This window comes from Passer domesticus, chromosome 3 (genome assembly GCF_036417665.1).
Source record: "Passer domesticus isolate bPasDom1 chromosome 3, bPasDom1.hap1, whole genome shotgun sequence".
Taxonomy (NCBI): domain Eukaryota; kingdom Metazoa; phylum Chordata; class Aves; order Passeriformes; family Passeridae; genus Passer; species Passer domesticus.
This window is the reverse complement of record NC_087476.1, coordinates 117,768,134-117,784,028: the sequence shown is the minus strand read 5'-3', so window position 1 is coordinate 117,784,028 and position 15,895 is coordinate 117,768,134. Positions and strand designations below refer to the sequence as shown.

The 15,895-nt window shown below is 45.0% G+C and overlaps 1 long non-coding RNA gene across 5 annotated transcripts in view; it reads left to right on the top strand.

The window, feature by feature from the left end:
• LOC135297673 (uncharacterized) overlaps positions 1-14,019 on the top strand; it is a 96,872-nt gene extending 82,853 nt beyond the window's left edge. For 3 of the 5 annotated variants that reach the window (XR_010359598.1, XR_010359599.1, XR_010359596.1), the window contains one exon: positions 5,789-14,019. This is a non-coding gene — a long non-coding RNA (uncharacterized LOC135297673). The remainder of the gene's footprint in view (positions 1-5,788) is intronic. The other 2 variants (XR_010359600.1, XR_010359597.1) reach the window with 2 other exon arrangements.
• The last annotated feature ends 1,876 nt before the right edge of the window (positions 14,020-15,895 follow it).

The following is a 15,895-nucleotide window of genomic DNA, read 5'->3' as shown; positions in this document are numbered from 1 at the left end:
GGGGTCCTTTACGAGAACTGGAGGCTTCTCTTTCGGCTGCAGTTGTTGGTGTTGCCCAAAGTGCCGAACAATTGGTGGATTTAGATTCTCAAAAGAGCAGTTTAAGAAATTGATTGTGAAAAGGGCCCTGGCAAGGTGGACCTGGGGGGACTCCATCTTCATTGCCTCACGTTGTTGTTGAAGGACCCTTTTGAGGCTCTGATGGGTCCGCTCCACTACAGCTTGACCTGTTGGGGAATAGGGGATGCCGGTCTTATGTTCTATTCCCCATTGCTGCAGGAAGTTGCACAGTTCCCTGGACTTATATGCTGGGCCGTTGTCAGTCTTTAGTGTTTTTGGAATGCCCAGCGTGGAGAAGGCTAAAAGAAGGTGTTTCTTGGTGTCATTTGCCTTCTCCCCTGCGTGGGCGGAGGCAAAAACTGCGCCGGAAAAGGTATCTACTGATACGTGAACGAATTTCAGTCTGCCAAACTCAGGGACGTGTGTAACATCGGATTGCCACACTTCGCAACTCGCCAATCCTCGGGGGTTAGCCCCTGCGTTGACAGTTGGAAGCTGGAAGGATTGACAGTGGGGGCATGTGGCCACAATGGCCTTGGCCTGGTCACGGCTAAGTTGGAACTGCCTGACCAGACCCGGCGCATTCTGATGATAGAGCTGGTGGCTGATCTTAGCCTGGCGGAACACGTCTGGGAGCGGGGCCACCTGCACAGGGGCAGCGAGGGCATCCGCTCTCCTGTTCCCCTCGGCGATGAACCCTGGCAGGTTAGTGTGGGACCGCACATGCATCACATAAAATGGTTGCTCTCGGTGAGAGACTAAATTTACTAGTTTGGTGAGCAATTGATAGAGGGCTACGTTGGACACTTCCTGCAGAATCGCTTGTTCTGAACGGGCAACTACGCCCGCTACATAAGCGGAATCGGTGACCAGATTGAATGGTCCAGGGAACTTCTCGAAAGCCCTGACGACAGCATCCAACTCAGCTACTTGAGGTGATCCTTCCACCTCCTTGATGTCAGCTTCCCACTGCTGAGTCTGCGGATCCCGCCAAGTCATAACTGACTTGTGGGAGGCGCCGGATGCGTCAGTGAAAACGGTCAGAGCCTTCAGAGGAGTCCTACTCTGAATCTGCTGAAGAGATAATTTAAACTGGACTTCCGAATTAAAAATTTTGTGAGCCGGCCGATGAATAGAAATTTGACCGGTGTAGCTGTCCAGAGCGAACTGCAGGGCCTCATTCTCTTGGAGAAGGTGTTCCAACATAGCTTTTGTAAAGTGGGCCGAATCTAATTTGAGTGGTATGTGAATACATGTGAAATCCACACCTGCCAACTCCCTGATCCGAAGGCGAGCCTTACGGATCAGTTCCGCCACCAGCTCCTGTGGCCTTGTCATTCTTTTGGACCTTTGGTGACTAAGGAACACCCACTCTATAATCAAGAGAGGGTCCCTAGCCTCTTGATCTTTTTTGGTGTTCTTGATGTCCTCCCACTGGAAGATCATTCCATGGAGGTGTGGCAATTTCCCAAGAATAATGAATTTGAAGGGCAGACCCGGCTGGTAACGATGGGCTTGCCTCTCCGAGATGGACTTTTGGATCTTTTCCAACGCAGCTTGTGCCTCTTGGGTGAGCGACCTAGGAGAACTAAGCTCCTCTCCCCCTTTCAATTAATTGAAAAGGGGGGCCAGGTCTTCGGTGGGAATGCCTAGCCAAGGCCTTACCCAATTCAGAGACCCGCACAGCTGCTGGGCATCAGAAAGCGTTCGAATGGAATTCCGAATTTTAATTTTTTGTGGTGTAATAGTTGTTTTGCTAATTGTAAGACCTAGATACTTCCAGGGTGGCATTCTTTGAATTTTGTCCTGCTGCAACTCGAACCCTGCAGCAACCAATGCACTGATTGTTAGGTCAAGACTGTGAGCAAGTTCGTCATCAGTTGGAGCACAGACGAGAATGTCATCCATGTAATGGAAAATTGTAGCGTTGGTTGCCTTTGCCCTGACTGATGAGAGCAAGGAAGAGACATACCACTGGCAAATTACTGGACTGTTCTTCATGCCTTGGGGTAAAACTGTCCAGTGGTAGCGCCTCCTAGGGGCCTCTCGGTTGATGGTAGGAACCGAGAAAGCAAAACGCGGAGCAATCTTAGGTGGAAGAGGGGGTGGACAGGGAGAGCCCCGGGAAGTTTGGCCAGAATTTCCCGGGCGGGGGGAACGGGATTCCCGAAAGGAGCCAGGGCGATGACCTGAGCCCCGCGCGGTGCTGTCGCGGGCTGCTGCTTTCAGGATTCCGCGCTTGGGGGAAGCGGGGGAGGGGGAAGGATTAGAACAAAAGGAAGAAGATGAACTGGGAACAAAACTGGAGTCAGACGGCTGCCCCCTCAGTTTCTTCTGGGACTTTAGAACTTTCCTAATTTGGGAAGCCCAGAAAGCAGTCTGCGAAAGCGAAGAATTTCCTGCTCGAGTTAATTCCCCTAATTTAGTACAAACTTGTCCCCAAAAATGCCAATCGTGAATTTGTTCAGGGGAAAGCTCTGGGAACTGAGCAGACAGCCAGATGACTAGTTTTTGAACTTCTTTTTTTTCTATTTTTTCAAAACCCCCCCGAGGAAGGATAACAGAAACAAAGTTAAAGTGCCTTTTTTGAGCTTTTGTAAAATAAGCACCCATTATGAGATGGTAAAAAGCTCAAACCCACCAACCCTGGATAACGTGAAGGAAAAGACCTTTGGGGCAACCCCCCCGGAGCCGGACTACGCCGGCAAGACGCTGGCCAGCTAGGGAAAAACGAGAATCCCGGGTGAAGCCGGGGAGCCGGGCGAAACCGGCGGACCGGGCAAAACCGGTGCAAGTTACAAAGGTGGGGGGGGAAGAGGAAGAAAGAAAGAAAGGGAAAAGAACTCACGTTTCCAGGGGTGGTTTGACTCCCGCGGAGGAACTCGACTCCAGGGTGCACGGAGCTGCCGGTTACAGTCCCCAAGTGGGGACGTACCCATGAAAATGGGTCCGCTCCCACACAGGGTAGGTTAACGACTCGCGAGAAACTTTCTGGGAGTCCAACGGATCGCGCCCGTCGGCTCCGGGGTTCTCTGTCGTAGGGTCCGCGGTGTCGGACTGCCCCACCATAGGACAGACTAATTTTGATATTTGATATTAAACCACTGTTGAGTACTTGCCTTTGCTCTCCATGAGAGGTGGCCAGGCCTCCAAAGACTGGGAATGGGAAGCCCAGGAAGCCCTGGCTATTCTCACCTCTACCAGCCTGTCTGGCACAGGAGTCAGTGCTGCAGCCCTCAGAGGTGTCAGTCAGCCACTGGCTTTGCTGTCCTGTAAAACAGCATAGTGCACAAACTTACCTGGACTCATTCCTAAATCCAAACCTGCTTTACAGAATGAACTGGACACAAATTACAAACATCCTTTGTCCTTTTGAAAACCTCACGCACAGCTGCTGGTACTCACTAGTCCTGGAATAAATACTCCAGACTTCAGACCAGCATTTTCTGAACAGTTCTACAAAAAAAGGCAGTATACTATGTAGAACAGCTGTTTAGTTCCTAAAACTTGGAGATCCCAGCTTCTTAAATTCTCTGTACAATAGCCAAAGCAAATATTGTCTGTGGATCATAAGTTTTATTAGCATCCTGAATTTGCTTTATTTTTATTTCTCAAAAAGCATGCATTGACTGGCAAGCTGGGGATGATGGGATGGGAGACTGTATTAGCAACATTTTGAGGAAGAATGCAAATGGTTTTAGATAGAGAAAGGAAGAAGAGATTCTCAAGGGCAGGCAACCTTCAAAGACAGGGAGGAGAGAGAGGAGTGAATAAAAGGCTGCGCAGGCAAAAGCAAAATCTGAAATCAAACTTAGCATAAGATTAGCAAAAATGTCTGCATTTACATCACCTGAATGATGGTTGTCAATTGGCAGCCCTCTCCATGGGGAGTAGAAAAGGTGCCCTCTTGTTTTCTGTCTTCCAGCTCATGGGTCAGCTATATGTTTCCAGGGATAATTTATGATTTCCAGCTGAAGGGCACATGCTGAGCTTTAACTTACTCCTGTAGGGTGACTCCTGCTGCTTTCTAAATGCTGTAGTGTCTACTGCAGAGCTTCCCAGGCTGCTCTATAAACAATAAATGGTTAAAAGCCAATGAGGAAGGAAATAGCTGGTTAACTAATAATCCTAGTGAGAATTGGCCCTTGATGAAGTGCAGAATCTGAGCTGCCTGTGATGAGCACCAAGTTTTCTTTCAAACCATGTACTTTTTATTTTTGCTGGTGTTGGGTACAGCAGAGTCTGATTCTGCAGTCAGGAGCTGTTTGGACAGACTCAGACTGCTGCATGGACAGACTCAGCCTTCAAAAGGTGGTGGTTTATGTTGTTTCTACCTTTTCTTTTTTAAATCTTTACTAGTGGAAAAAGAAGCTAAACTTGCAAAATGAAAACAGTGAGAAGAGAATGATGTGTCTGTTGATCATGATTATGCTACGAGAAGCACACTGGCATAATGAAGGGAGAATTGCTAACTATGCTGTGGTCTGTTTTCACATGTTTATGGCAATTAGGTACAGAAGTGGGCAGATTGTCACCGATTTTAGGCAAAGCCCCTGAGCAGGCACGAAGGAGCTGAAATGCTGGCAGGAAACAGTTCATCCTTTGCAGCCCACCTCTGCATTTCCAGCAGGATTAAATTCACCCATCAGCAGCAAATGCACAGTGTGGAGCTGCACGAGCAATGCCCAGTCATTGTCATTTTTCATGGAAGCAAAGGAGGGAAGGCACTAAACTCCCAAGAGCCTCAAACCGAGTAGGTGCCATATCAGAAAGCTTTGTGTCAACTTAGCAGCCCTCCTGCGTGTGTACAGAGTGTCTTTCAACCAAATTTAGCTTGTCTTCACTTTGGTTTAGTGGTCCCAGATCCCAGGTCCCAGATCAGTAGTTCTTCATCACAAAACCTCCAGTCTATGGTCTGTTGGCAGGATAGCTTTGAGAGACAGCACTGGGAAGCCATTCTTCCATGGGATAAGAGTTCCAGCTCTTCAACGTGGTATTGAAAGGCAGATCCTTGTGCTGCCACTCAACCAACTTGAAGGCTGGGGATCTCAAGCCTGCAGCTCCCTGCACAACCAGAGCCTGATTTCTCACATGTGTCAGTCCTGGACAGCCTCCCTTCACTCAACTTGAAATGCATGTTTTCTCCTTAAAAAACCATTGAGGCTGCCTGTTTGCAGTGATTCATGCATGTACAGCCCATGATCAGTCTTATGGATTTGCTCCAGGTTTTGTTGTGCTAATTGCCATCCCAGGTGGCTGTCAGTTAATTAGTGAGCTGCATGTTTCAGGGTGTACCACAGCCATGTATAAAGAAATCATTACTGAATAAAGAATGCACATATAGAATGTATTTGATGTGGCAAAAATACTTTGGTTTGACCAGGACAACTGAAATCCAGGTGTTATTAGTGACTGTATGTGGTTCTTTACATTAGTTGCTTTCATCTAGATTTGGTTTTTGGAGGATTCAGAATAAGAAGTTATCTAAGGATTAGATATTAGGAAGAAATTCACTGTGAGGATGGTGAAGCACTGAAACAGGTTGCCCAGAAAAGTGGTGAATGCCCCATCTGTGGAAGTGTTCAAGGCCAGGTTGAATGGAGCTCTGAGCATCCTGGTTTAGTGGAAGATGTCCTTGTCCATAGCAGAGGGATGGAACAAGGTAATCTTTAGGATCCTTTCTAACCCGGGCCACTCCATGATTCCATTATTTTCATTTCATTTTCAGACCACCCTGTGCTTTGTGAGTTTTGATGCCCTTCCCTCTTTCCTTGCTCAAAGGAAACCTGTTTGTGTTTGGACATCTGGGGAAGATGATACAAAGCCGGCAAGATCTCGTATTGGTAAGACACCACTGATATCTTCTGGTCTTGAGCAGCAATCCAGTGTCTCCCAACTGTTTTCTCCCTATGTGTCACCCTCAAAGTTTGCCTTAGTGTGCAAATGGCCCCAGCACAATGATGGATGGAGGAAGGCAGCAGAGCTTGGGTGGGGGACAGATTGAGGAGGCTGTGTCAGCACTAAGCAGGAAGCCACGCATGTGCTTTCCTTTCCCATCACCAAACCTCCCAAGTCCCTTCACTCTGGGGTGCCTGTCCCCTACGTGGGTATGTCCAGGCCTGAATCTAGTGGTTTTCCATTCCTCTGCTCTTTCCACAGTAAGTCACTTTGCCAGTTTGCATCCTTCCCTTGCAGGGCAGTGCTGCTACCAGGGAAAAAGAGTGGGATGGGGGTGGCAGAGAGGATCAGCAGGATGTGGCTCTTAGAGACAGTTTGGCATCTTACTACCCATGGACACCCACCTCAGTGGGGTCAGGAGATCCCTGTGGATGCGCAGGTGCATTCCACAGCAGTTGCATCCATGCCATCCCTGCAGCCAGGTCCCTGTGACTGTAGCCTCACATTTCATTTCCAAAGAACTACAGAGGATTTTCTGGTGTTAAATTCTGTCTTGCTGATGTGTTTGTTGAGTCAGCGCCCCACTCAGCCTCAACCTGAAACACAGCTTGGGACTATTAGTACAGTTCCTAATTTCGGCTGTGCTTATGAGCCTTCAGCTTGAGTTTGCTCTCTCACTGGAGTCACTGTTTACTATAACATAATTCTTCTAAATTCATACCCATCCTCTCAACACACACGTCTCTCTCAGAGATTTTCATGCATTTAAATGAAAAAGCCATATAGTTCCTTTTCCTCATTCACATTATGCAGCATTGCCCTTCTCTGTACCTTGTCCTGTTTCAGAGCTGTCATGCAAATAAACCCAACTTAAAAAAAATCATTTAAAAGTGTGCATCCTATCAACCTTTTTTTTCCTTCTCATGCTGTATCTTCTCCTTCCTGCCTTCCTATTTCTGATGTTTCCACTTCTTTCCTAACTGTGATCCAGTATCTTTATGGTTCCCCAGTTGCCCAGGAAACAAACCCTGACTCCCTTTTCCTCAACGTGTAGTATTCACTATTCCATGAAGCTACTGTTTCCTGAAGTATTTTATTGTGGGATTTTTCCCTAAACTACTCCAGATGGGAGAATTCTCCTTTTCAGTCCCTGTACTGAGGCACCCCCTTTCCTTTATCCACCTGAGTCTACCTGCATAAAGCAGTCATTTCATTCTCTGCCTCCATCACTGCAGTATCTGACTGAATTCAGCATAATTTCTTTGAGTGTACTGAACAGTCACCCTTCTGCAAGGCATTCTTCATGGATTCCCATGGGATTGCTGTGTTGGGCACAGAACAGAGATCCTCTTTAGCAGACACTAAAGATGGAGAATGCAGATCTGGCTCTGGGGTTCCTGGTGGGGTCCCTGGAGGCAGGGGGTGTCAGCAGGAAGGATCATTTGTCCTTCCTCTTGGCTCGAGTGCACAGCACTTGTTATTGACTCTCCTGAGCAACAACCATAAAGCCAAATCAGACACTCTCCCAGAAGGAGAAAACCACCAGAAAATGAAAAAAAACCCAAAACAACCAACCCTAAAAATTATCCCAGTATATACAATGGGGGAGGGATTTAAAGAGTAAAATGCAGGTTGTCCCCGTGCAATGAGGATCTTGTTGTTGCTGCAGCTGGGACTCTGTGAGGGAATGTGGGTGTTGGTGTGGCTGTGGTGGGGAGTTTGCACAAGTCACAGGTGGAGAGAGCGAGAGACACTGGAGCAGGTATGGAAGAACCACTCAAGGCTTTTGCCTGTAATCCTCTCATCTCTGATATTCCCTACAGAGACCCCTGATGGCCAAGAGATTGCCTTTTGCAAAATGAAATATGCCCTGGAGTGAGATCTCCAGTTTGTGGTAAAAATAACTATTACTTCACAGGCCCATGGAAAAGCACCTGCCTGGGTAGCAGGAGACTGGCAAACCACAGATACAAAAATGGATGTGACAAGTTCTGCGCTGAACATCTATTGTTGAAGTTAAGCTGCCCCATCTTCCCTTTTTCCTTGTAAAACTTTGTATTATCTTGATTTTTAGTGACACATGGAAGGTAAAATGGTCTAAATCTTAATGATTCATGGGATGGGGACTGTTTGTCAGCTTCAATAAATCTGTTAGCTTCTTTGACAGTGAGGAGGGAAGAGCTGTTTCGAATTCATGGTATGTTTTAAAAGTTTCTTTCAAAGTGTACTGTTTTTTTCTCTCCTCTCATGTTTCTCAGAAGAAACCAGCCTGCCAAACTGCTCCAGGAAGCTCTTCTGAGATAGAGACATCCATCTCTGTGTACGGTCTGTACTTGTGAAGCAGAGCACAAAGCCCTTTTTCCATTTAATCCATATTAATTATCTCTCTGCAGCTCCTCTCTAGTTTCCACTCATCCCAGGCACCAGAAACTTGTGTGGCTACATCTCAAACAAACCAGAGCCTTTCACTAACCACCTGGTAAGTCAACACGCTAAAAATAAAAATAAATAGAAAGGTTTACTGCTGAAGGATTGAAGCTTTGAAACGGAATGCCGTGGGACTGTGGACTAAGGTGGATATTTTTAGTGCCATCAATATCTCTTGGAGTTGATATCTCCCAAGACAGATGGTTGTTTCCCACAGAACGTTGTCAAATGTTTGCTCAGCCAAGATCAATTTTGTTCCAAGTCCTTTCCCACCTTCTGCTGAAATACATTTCACTTGCCAGACAAAAAATTACAGAAACAGCATGAAACCTTGCCACTGTAGAAGGTTCTGGTCCCCGTGGCTCTGCTGTGCCCTTTGCCGTGTGACTGACATCTCTCTCTTGGTGCTGGGGAGGAATAAAAGATGCACTCATGCCGTGAGCACATCAGGGCTCTCAGATCCCATGTCAGAGGCTGATTTCCTGTGGCACCTGCACGTCACTTCTCAGCCTGTCAAAGGGCCTTGCTGCCACGCTTTGCTCTTCATCTCCTGGATCCTGAGCTCTTGACCTGCACACCCCAAATTGATCTTGCAAGAAAACGAGGTGCAAGAGTGAATGTATCTCCTGGATCCTGAGCTCTTGACCTGCACACCCCAAATTGATCTTGCAAGAAGACGAGGTGCAAGGGGGAAGGAGGAGCAGAAGTGGTGCTGAAGAGGGGGCACAGAGAGGCTGAGTTTGTGCCCATTGCTCAGCAACTGCAGCTTTTCTTTTAATTCCAAGCCCAAGTGAGTCTGGAGACATGGAAGCCCTTTGTGGTGTCTGGCAGCGTGCGTGGGTCTGTGGGCATTTTCAGCTGAAATCAGTGGGGAGCAAAGGACTTTTCAAAGGGTGGTGTGAGATGTGTTTATTTTCTTTTCCTTGCTGGTTGCTATTTTTAGCTGAGCCTGGTTTGTCACAGTGTAAGAGACAGAGCTGGTTCTTTCCAAAGTTCCCTTATAATGCCTGATTGTTACAAGTGAGAAATTACAGCAGGCAGCGACAGCAGCAGTTCCTGAAATGTTATGATGATTCCTTCCTGCTACACTTATCTTGTTGTGGCTCTGTATTTGGAAATTGTTAATACATGGTTGTTTTCTAGCAAGGATTTGGCAATCCAGGCTCAGTAGGGTATCTCTCATTTTTATTGCTTCATACACAAAAATAATACTGATTTAGTTTTGTAATTCTAAATCCTTTTGAAAATGCGACAAAATCAAATTCATTCTTCTGCACACTGAAAGGTACATTGGATCATCCAGAATATCCTTTCCATGCTGATCCATAATCTTTACTATTAGAGATTCAGAGGCAGGTGAGGCTCTCATTGGAAGGGAGATCAATGCTATGATGCCCAAAAATAGTTTTCATCCTTAATTTAGTTGTCAGAGTGATCTATTCACACCCCCCTGACATCTTAAACAGCCCCTATATCCTCAGACTGCTTTTGCAGAACAGGATTATAGTTGAAAGAAATGTGCAGGCCTTAGTATTGTTTGAGATTTGCCTGGGATTTATTAATATTTCACTCCTGCATTTTCCTTAGGATTACAGACCCTTGATCCTTCACTCATGTAGGAGGCATTTTCAGCCTCCTCCTGCCAAATGAGCATCTTCACTGTTACCAGAGTACTGTGGATGCATAACCATACATACATATATGCACAACTTATTACTAAATTGTTAACCTGCAAAAATCACTTTCTGTCACCTGGCAAAGTCAAGTGGAAGCCTCGGTGTAAGGCCTTTTCTTATATGGACTTCATTTTTTAATTTTATATTTTTTTTATAACCTGTCAATGGAAACAAGGTTTGCAGTGTCATAGAGACTCCTGGGAGGGAGTGGATGTGAGGATAAATGGATCATTTGGCCTGCAGGTGGGTTTGGAACAACCCAATCCCTATCCTCTTGTACAAAGCCTTCTTGTGCAAAGAGGAATAAGGGGAATGCAACAATTCCATATATAAAAATCTGGGAAAGGAAAACCTGAAACATACACAAACTTTGTGTATGTCTTTGTGTAAGATGGTGTTTTTTATTAAGCCTTATTTTATCTATGTCATAGAATCACAGAATGGTTTGGAATGGACCTTAAGGACCATCCAGTTCCAACCCATCTGCCATGAGCAGGGACACTTTCCACTATCCCAGGTTGCTCCAAGCCCCATCCAGCCTGGCCTCAAACACTTCCAGGGATGGGGCAGCCACAGCTTCTCTGGGCAACCTGGGCCAGGGCCTCACCACCCTCAGAGGGAAAAATTTCTTCCTAATATTTAATCTGACCCTGCCCTCCGATAGTTGAAGCCATTCCCTTTTGTCCTGTCACTACATGTCCTATTTAACAGCTGGCTTCTCTCCTGCTCTTTTTGGGAGCTTTCTGATCTGCTTCAAGCTGTAAGGAGAAAAAAAACCTTCTTCCTTTCTCCTTAAGAATATTCATGTGCAAAGGCCAAGCTCCTGCTCTTACATCTTTGCTTGGGAGTTCGTCTCCCAGATACATTAATTTGTGGAACGTTGTCATTGTTAAGATCCAAATTAAGCTGCCTATCCTGTAAAGGATCCCCCCTGCCTGAAGCAAAACAGAACACTTAATGCATTTTTTATAAAGAATGCCATTAAGGATGCATAAAAGGCATGTTGTAAATATTAAAGTGAGACTATCACTTTTTTTCTTTCCTTACTCCATAAAGCAGAGGAGAAAAATCTACAGGTCAAATTCCTTCTGATGCAAATTAAGCCAGATTCTTTGATTTCAAGTGCTTTGTCCATTTCTTTTACTATGGTGTTAGAATTTCTTCCTGAGCTCTGAAACAGCCCTGCTAGGATGTTTGAAAATGTGGCAAGTTCAATTATAGAACTATGCAATAGTGCAGCTATAAAAACACTTGCATGTGAACAGAGCAAGAACAGAGAACATACATGAATATTTCTAGATATGTTGAGGTTGTCTAAAGCTGGTCCCTGGCCAAGGCAGGTTTGACACAGAGCTCAGGGTTTTATGAGACTCCCATGAGCAATGTTGGCCCAAGACTTGGTGCATGCATCTCCCAGGCATGTTGCCTGCTAGGCTGTTATCCCACCTAGTGGCTGCTCTCCCATCCCACAAGGTGATTTTCTTCCAGGATATTGGTGGATCAAGCCAAGGCCTGATGTATTCCTGCAGTTAGCAGTGAATGTGCTTCCACATTGCTTAGTCGGGTGGTCAAACGTGTGCCCTCGCCTTGACTGCGTTACACCAGGGATAGGTTTCATGTTCTCATCACCTGAATTTGTGCATCAAATACAGATGCCTGTCTAGTACAGCCAGCTTCCAGTGTGAGTGCTCCGCATCACTCTTCTTATTACACAACCACAGAATCGTTTGGGTTGGAAACGCAAGATCTTCTCGAGTCCAGCCATTACCCAGCACAGCCAGGCTCACCACTAACTCATGGCCCCAGGCAAAACACCTAAGTGGCTTTTAAATACCTCCAGGGCTGGTGACTCCACCCCTTCTCTGGGCATCCTGTTCCAATGCTTAACAACCATTTCAACGAAGAAATTTTTCCTAATATCCAATCTAAAGATCCCATGGTGCAACTTGAAGCCATTTCCACTTGTTACTTGGGAGAAGACACTCACAACAACCATGCTGTGTCTTCCTCTTAATTTGGGCACATGAGATAATGTGAAGAAGGCCCTCCCTGTCCCTACTTGTGGGACCATCTCAAGTTTACCTAAGTCCCTAACAGCAGTCACAGGAGTGACTTTTATCTTCTCTGCTGTCAGTACACAGGTGTATATTGACAACACCCCTACTCACTGTCTATCCACTTCCCCATCAGCTCAACGCTGACCTGAGTGAAGGCAAAAATAAAATTTGCCTTCCAAAGAAGTAGGGTTCAAGCCAAACTTCTGAGTTGGAATCACATGAAAAACATATTCTTTTAAAAGTATTTTGGTGACAACAAGAAAAAAAGGTTGTTTGCCAAAGCACCACAAGAAACTTCCCCCGACTGGACAGGGATAATATTTACAGTGAGCCTTCGAGAAGGAGTCCACTATGTAATCCTCTGTTCCTTCCTTCTAGGACTGCTGTTTGCCTCTCTATTTCTATGCCACATTTTCCTCTGCTTTCCAAATGTTGCTTTATTGTAAAAATAAGGAAAAATCTGTCCCACTTAATTCTTTAGGTCACCACAGTTGTTAAATGCATAACTCACTCTGACTGGAGGGTCCAGCTTTTTAAGTTGTTTTCTGTACCCAGAAGAACCTCTTCATTCTTTTCATCATCTTTTTTCCCTGGTTTTGATGTCAATCTTGCTTTGTGGGACTGAAGCACTCAAGAGTAAAGGCAGCTGAAATTGCCAGCACGTGCCTTAAGAGTGTCTGCTGCTCTCTGCAGAGCAGAGATTTAATAATGAAGGTCACCCCAGAAATTTAATGGTTAATCTTCAGCTTTTTCTACAGAATAAACAACTCTTCTTCAGAATATAGAACTATAAGGATTATTTTCATGTGTATTTAAAAAAATCTCATTGTTAATGAAACAAAACCATTGTACTGGCCATCATTTTTACTAAATAAGTCTCAGTATTTAATCTCTTTTTTATTGGAAAAAATATAAGACAATTAATTACTTCAGCCTACAAGCAATTATTTAGGTGAAAACATTCCCACCTGTGCTGTATCTGCCAATGCACTGGAATAAAATTTTCCCTAGAAAAGTGAAAAAAGGCCCAGAAAGCTTGACATGTACTTTCTTTTTTCTTTTTCTCTGTTGTACTTTTTCATAGATGTATAATTTGGTGATGAAATGCATTTACCATCAGTACTATACTCAGTTTAACAGTCAGCTTTTTCTTGCAGAAAACCTGTAGCTCCTTTCTCCCTGAGCTACTTGCTGCCTGCAGCTGGGAAAGCTTTTCCCATGGCTCCCAATTAGCTGCCTACCCAAGCTGTCTTTTACAACTGGATTAGATATCCAAGATTCCCTTCATATGTCCCTCTGCTACCTGCTGCACTTCCATTTGCATTTGCAGCAACATCCTTTACAAGTGGTCTGCCGCGTGGTTATGCCACAGGAAGGTTTGCTGGATCTGCAATGTGAAAAATGAGTATTTTATGATTGGCTTTTCCCAAATAGTAAAATGAATATTATATGTTAGAAAGTTATGCTGTGTTAATTTTCTTGAGTAGTGTGTTAAATATAGTTTTAGGTTATAACATAATGTTAAAATAGAAACTATGCTATGTAAGATACTTTTTTTAAAAGAGAGGAATGAGTTACTCACACCAAGAGAGCAGCCACAGGACGCCTAAATCTTGCAGAGAAAAAGAATTTATTGCCCCATTATCAGAATAAACTAACTTCTTCCACCTTGCTCAGCCATGAAAATGCCATTAGGATTCAGAGGAAGAAGTTGACACTGACCAGACAGAATCCTGTGTTTGAATAGAATTTATGCATCATGTATGAGATGTGTGGATATGCAACAGGCTATTGCTTTTAAGGGTTAATCCTCTGTTAAGAGTGTCCTTTTTGGGGCTTATTTTGCCCAGAAAGAGGTACCTGGACTGTCCGTAATTCTTTGTTTTTATTGTCTTGTATTGTCCTAATGCTAATAGTTCAAAATTTTATTACTCTAATTATATTACTATTTTATAACCATTTTATTACTATTAAACTTTTAAAATTTAAAATGATTGGTGTTTTTCACATGCAAGCCCACTGTCTACCAGGTCTCCCACTGGATCCCAGCCTCCTCCAGGCATCCACCTGCTCTGGCATGGGCACCTCCCCATGGGCCTTGGGTGGATCTCTGCCTGTCCTTGGAGGACTGCACCCCGAGGGAAGAGACCCTTTGTGTCACAGCAGTTTTGGGAGGACTGTGTGCCCATGGAAGGGACTCAGGTTTGCAGCAGGTGAGGTTTGGCTGCTGCTCTTGGGAGGACCCACGCTGGGGAAGTTCAGAGAACTGTCTCCTGTGGGAGGGAGCCCGCAGCCTTACAGGGGAAGGACTCCTCTCCTGGAGCAGCAGCAGATCATCTCAGTGATGAACTGGCCAAACTCCCCATGCCCTGTTCCCCTGCACTGTCAGTGGGAAGGCAAGAGGGGCTGGGGTGGGGAGAAAGTGTCTTAAGGGCTTATTTTACTTCTCATTATCCTCCTCTGATTCTGTTAAAAATAAATCCACTTTGCAACTTAAGTTGAGCCTGTTTTGCCCTTGAATTGTTTTCTCCTGGTCCTCAACTCATGAACCCTTTGTTGATTTTTTTCCTCTCCACTGCCCAGCTGTGGCAGGGCAGGATGAGTGAACAGCTTCTGTGGGTTCCTGGCATTGGGCCAGTGTCAAACCATGACCAAGGGCCAAAGCTTCTGCAACCTCCAACTGCTCCAGCTTCGTCTCCTGTTTTCCCATGGCACAGGGATGCTCCTGCAGTCTGTGAATGAGAGGATTTCCCATAGCACAGTGATACCTGCTTGCAGTGCTAGGGCCAGGGCAGAGCTCAGTGTAGTGTTGTCTTCCCCACTGAGCTGCAGGTCAGTGTCAGCACTGGGGAAAAAAAAATTTCTTAAATTCCTACCACCATGTTTCATAGTTTTTTGTTATTTAAGTCTTGTGGGCAGGCACTCACTACTGAAAACTTATTTCTAGGCAAAATCTGGTAATGAGCTCCCACTTAGCTGATGATCAATTTCTAAAAATAATTGCTCTGAAATTAATGATACAGGGTGGTGTTTTTTTTAATTTGTTTAATCATGCTATCTTTATACTAAGGTACAGCAGAATTATCAGATCAACTCTAACAGTATCATTTGCTGTAATTTCAGATCATAATTCTCAGACTAAAGTGAAAGCATTACCTTTAACCTGCAGCAAAGGGCAGCTTGATGCTTGTTGCACTTGATGCTCCCTGTGTAGCAGCATTTTTGACCCTGTTATTTTGAAATGTTTGAGCTTTTAAATGTACTTGGAATGCCAAGAAAAAGACCTAAGGAGGAAAATGAGCTTTGCACTGGGTGATTCTGCTGCATGTTTTAAATATTTCTATGGAATTTGGATTGTAAATAAGACAAAGGTGCGGGAAACAACTGTGTGTCTCCAGCTCCTGCAGAATCCAGAACCAAGTCCGAGCTCTCAGCAGTTTGTGAGCTGAGCGCTGGTAAATTGAGCAAACCTCTTTGTCTAATGGGCTGATCAGGGCACACAGAATTAGGAGGTTAAAAAATGAAAACCCCTTTAGTCCAGTTCCTCTGGATCTGGTGGCTGTCCCTTGGATCCCTCTGTGCCTGTGGCCTGTGGGAATGACACCCATCTGAAGTGAGTGCCTGCTCTGGAAGGCAGAGGGGGATTTTTCTTTGCACTCAGGAGTGTCCCATGCTGTAAAGACTTCATTGGTCTAGTTTCTGTTTAATATGCCTGGTGTATAAAAACGAGTTTTGGTGCTTTTAGTGTTTTTTTTTTCTCAAGAAAAAGGAATTTTC